Below are 5472 nucleotides of genomic sequence, written 5' to 3'. Positions count from 1 at the left end.
TTCTCTCTTCCTTGAACATTCTGAGAATGCCCAAACAACTGAAGCCTGGGAGGTGCTGCAGGTGTCAGAGCTGACCTGCACTGTGTGGTGCCCTCTATAAAACAGGGCTGCCAGCTGAGGGTACAGGTAACAGCAAAGGTCAAACTGGCTCAGCCTCTGGGACCTCCTGAGCCAGCCATGGTCACTGCAGAGAGCTCAGCCTGCACTGCTTCTGGGAGAAAGCTGGGATCCAAAGCTCCTGCTTCAAGGAGAAAGCAGAGCGTGTCAGAACCTCTCCTGTGCTTTCATCAAGTAGTGCTGAACCTGCACTCTGCCATCCTCAGGAAGGACACAGAGCTGCTCACTGGTAACTCAGCACTGCTCTCCATCTGACAGCTTCTCCAAATTCTCACTCAAACAGACCACTAAACCTCACTTCACACCCAGAGGCTCATTTTTCAGCTCATTCCCCAAGACTCTAAAAAGCTGCACAGTGAACTCCTAATGAAATAATATCTTTTATATTGAGATGACTAAAAATACAATTAGGACACTACTGAGAATGCTGTATATGGAAACTTCTGTGTTTGTTATTCTTCAGGGACTAGAACATCAGAAGCCATCAGCTAATATTAGGTAGCAGGAAGGGACTGAATATTGAGCTCGAAATAATTTTTGATTCACAAATACAATGTATGATAATACTGCTCATATTTAGCAATGCTGTGAGAATTCATTTGAATATGGAGACTTAGTAATTGAAGATGCACATTGCAGACATTTGTAAAATAGCAATTCTCTACATATATTACTTGGTTCATAAACTGTGTCGGCCTTTAGAAAGTTTAATAAAACTTATTTTAACCTTTTTTCATTTCTGTCTCAGCTGTGACTCTGATGACTGCACAGATTCTGGACACAGTCTTTTGTTTTGCATCATTCCCACTTCCAAAGCTTGTGCAGTAGAAGACAGAAGTCTTATTCTTGTCTTTTATTGTCACTTGTATAAAGAAGAGTGGACATAAATATTTAATAATTCTTATAGATCACTGAGACTTTATCAAAAAAACTCTGAATCTTATTTTTTTCTTTCTGTGTGTTTTTCTTCCTATGTATTTATAATTTCCTGTTCACCCCTAACAAAGTTAGGAAGTGTTTGCTAAGGTCCTAGTAGTGTCCATATCAAGCACTTCTTAACATCTAAAATTGCTGGTTTTGATAACCTCAATTTTATTATCAGGTCTGCCTTGCCAGCAAAACACTGCTAACCTAGAGAAACTTTGCTTCACATCTTCTACTTTAAGCCAGTCAGAAAAGAAGCTATTTTCAAGTTGTGAAAGCACATTGCCATGCTCTTCTCTGCTTCCCAATTTATCATAAAGATACACTAAATGTTATGATTCATATGGTGAAATGCAATGTATTTAAGTTTAAATGAAAACTGCAGCAGTGAATAGCTACCAGCAGAAATAAAGAGAATTTGAGTTTCTTTTTCTGTAGTTCTTGCCTTGATCAAGTCTAACCACATTTTTCTTGCACCTACAAGTCTGTCTCAGATAGATAGATGATACTTAATGGCCTGCCTTGAGACATGATTTTTAATCCTCAGAAGGAGAGACCAGAAAATCCTCAAATAAAAAAAAACCTCAAAGTTGATTTATAGATTATACCTCTCTTCATAACCCTGATAGAGAAGGAAATACATTTTTTGGATTGTAAAGAATTTAAATGAGCATAACTTTATGATGGATTCTAAACTACACATGAATGAATGAATGAGATGAAAATGCATTTAGAAAACCAGTGCATTCTTATTGTCACTGGACTGGCAGATCAAAGAAGGCAGCTTTAGTTATTTGAATTCAATGCCATAACATCTGCAAAAAAGCTGCAGTGTAACAACAGACAAATTTTTAAAAAATTAAAGAATAATTAAATTGCAATTCCTGCCTAGAAGGTCAAGTGAGTAACTTCAGTTTTAAGTCAAACATGTTAGAAATCAGTCATCTAACTTGACCTGTTAAAAAAAAGGTAAGCAAATAAGGAAGGGAAACTACCTTGTAAATAGTTTAAAAGATAATTCAACACTATTATTTAAAGATAATTCACACTCTTTTTTTCTTTTCTTTTTTTTTTTTTCTTCAAATTAAGAAGAGTGCTTAAAATCTTTGAAAAAGATCTGCTCACTGAAGCAGTTCAGTTATCTATAAACTAAAGGAAATATTTTTGGGGCATTTTATAACATTGTAGTTAACTGTTAAAAGGTAAACAGAACAGGCTAAAAACTGCTTTTACAAAAGGCTGGAATAAAGAATTACAACATTTCTAAAATGAGTCATTAGATGGATGTTCACCTTTGAACAGCCCAACCAACAATCCTACCAACAGCCTCTCCTCCTCATTACCCACATGACTCTTCTTGGCTTTCGATATCATATGGGAAAAAAATACAGAGAAAACAACATGGAAGAGAGTAAAAATGATCTAGAAGAAGGCTGAAATGCACCTCAACACACCCATGGCATGGTCTCTACCGAAGAGCAGGCACGTGCCTAATCCAGAGTCACTCATAAATAGCTCATCTGCTCTCCTGGAGTTCAGGTACTGAAACCTTCTGTCAGTTTCAAAAGGAAGAGATTAAATCACACATTCCTCTCTTCTGGATTGGCAAAGAGACCCATGAGCACTGCAAATTCATGGAAAGTTGTACGCACAGTTCCTCAGCTGTGGAGCAGTCCTCATTCGACTTACCCGAGTTCTGCCAGTGCTAGCCAACAACTTCATCCAGCTACAATTTTAGGTAAAATAGCACCAGTGAACATATTCATAAAGCCAATTAAAGCTCATCTTATTCTTCTAGGCTGAGAAAAATTTGCATTTAGTCTTAGCTTTGGAAAGTAAAAATAATGATGTAGATAATTTCTCCCTATTCATTAAGGACAGTGGATATTTTTATCCTGTTGGACATTTCTGCGGCATTTAGAAACACTATTTCAGGATGACCTAGTGTTATCTGACACAGAGAAAAAAAATCCATGCATAATGTAACAGAATGTTTTTTCAGGAACATACAAAAGAAGCAGTGACAGCCAGCTGTACCTCCAGTGCTATAGACTTACTGCATGGGGTATAAAACAAGGTCCTGTGGAGAGGGGAAGAATTGGTGACATTGTGTGAGCCTAGTCAGATAAAAAGCATTAAAGTAAACATCTGCTGGGTATTATACAGCTCTGCCAATGCACCTCCATGTAAAGTCATCCCACTGTTACCAGAACCATTTCTTTGTATGATGAGTTCATAAATGAAAACCAGGTTGCTGAGGTTGGACACAAGGATAAAGGCTGTAGCTCAAGGGCAACTTTAAAGATACCATAGTCTTTCTTGTTTGAAAATTCCTGTCACTTGTAGTCAGGGTTTTTGCCGTTCTAAAAGCTCTGTAAGGGTCACACAAATACCAAATGCTGGTATGGTTACAAAGCACCATACTATTCTAACAAACATATCTGAATGTATCCATCATTTCAGTGTCACTTTTCAATGATAAACTTGCCTATGAGCTCATTAGGAAATTGCATGAACAGGAATGTACAAACCTGACCTAATTATCCTCTCATTAACTAACATTTGCCAGCCTTTAAATATAAAGGAGTCTAGCGCATAACCTGAAGGTCCAAGTTGAAGAATGCCTTTAATAACCTTATACTGGCACAGCTGAATTTTTATTACTAAATAATATGCCAGAGTTTATCTTAAGGCAGTGGAGTCCGAGACCGCCAATCAATTCCTACAGGAGCTTTAAAATAAAAGTAGTGAGTAAAGATTTGTGATATTGCTCAACAGTATAGTGAGAGAATCTAGTACACTGAAAAGCACCCCCTTAACAAAACAACACATTCTTTGCATACTCTGAAGGGACAGGAGAAATAGAATAATGAAAACACAAGCAGTGTGTGGGAAACCTGTGAACACATGACTTAATGCACCACTGGCAAGCACGGTGTAAGAGAGACCATTGTGTCTAAGAGCAGAATAAGAATTTAGTATTGCAGCAGGAAAGTAAAAAGTTTTGGTTTAATACAGGTTTGTTGCTAATACAGCCAGGATTGTCAAGCAGGGTTACTGCTAATAGAATCACAAAATCACAGGATCAATTAGGTCAGAAAAGACCTCCGAGATCACTGAGTCCAACTTTTGATTGAGCACCATGCTGTCAACCAGACCATGGAGTGCCATGTCCAGTCTTTCCTGAAACATCTCCGGGGATGGTGATTCCATCACCTCCCTGGGCAGCCCATTTCAATATCTAATCACTCCTTCTGTGAGTAAATTTTTCCTGATATAATGTTATGACCCATAAAAGGAAGGTAATTACTCAACATTTCTCCAATATGACTCTGAGTTGTTCTACATAAAATTCTGCTGATTTTATATATATATATATATTTAGTAATTAGACAAACACATATATATACATACACACATATTGATAAAATCAAATTCCATGATAAGTTTGCAATTACAGAAATTGATTTCTGATATCTATGCAGATATAAATGCAGGTGTATTTAATAATAAATTCTTTAATATGGTACATTTAAAAACATTTTAAAATTAAGTCTGATTAAAATTCTAAATGAAAATTTTAAGCTTCTTCTTAGACAAAATAGCATATGATTCTAGTGTATATTGTAGGGATTTTATATCAAATGGTATGGGTTACAGTTTTATCCACAAGATTCTGGGCATTAAAATTGGAAAGATATTTATTTTTTCCACTAACTGGTGTTCAACAAAATGATGTTTTAGCTGCAGGAGGGAAGCAAGGCAATATATAATAAGAGAAGTATCATGCCTAGTTCAAAGCACTATGACTTTGACAAGTTAGGGGAATTCTGTAATTCTGACAGCTAACTGATAATATTGACTCAGATGATGACCTGTCATTATAGTGAGGGTAGATTGGCCTTTTCAAATGAAGTAGATTGGTCCCTTCAAATGAGCACCTTGGGACGGTTTAGGTGATTTTCCCAACTCTGTTCCCCACTCCATACTGTGTGCTCAGAGACTCTTCTTTAGACTTATTTCAGGGCCAATCACCAGTTATCTTCCAAGTTTTTCTCAGCCTCAGGCATGTCATACTCCTCAGCCCACAGCAATATTATATAAAGACCCTCTGCCAAGATCTTCTAATTTTCTGAGAAATCTTTTTTTGAAAGAAAATATTTCCTTTAATTGCTCTTACTGTACTCCCTGGCTTCAGATACATCTGGAGATGGGGAGAAGAAGCAGCTTTTAGTGTTCCTCTCTAGGCACATCTAGGATACACTTGCAATCTGGAAAGAAATATGACCTCAGAGGTAATCTTTGGGTTTCCCCACAAGTTCCTGCAGGAAGATTGGCACTCTTTAATCCCATCAATATCATTATACTCTGCAGGTATATTTTACACTTTCTGCTAAATCATTATTTCAGAATGCATCAACATGGCATGGA

Source organism: Passer domesticus, chromosome 2 (assembly GCF_036417665.1).
Source record: "Passer domesticus isolate bPasDom1 chromosome 2, bPasDom1.hap1, whole genome shotgun sequence".
Classification (NCBI taxonomy): domain Eukaryota; kingdom Metazoa; phylum Chordata; class Aves; order Passeriformes; family Passeridae; genus Passer; species Passer domesticus.
The sequence above is the reverse complement of the archived record's forward strand: the minus strand, read 5'-3'. Positions refer to the sequence as shown.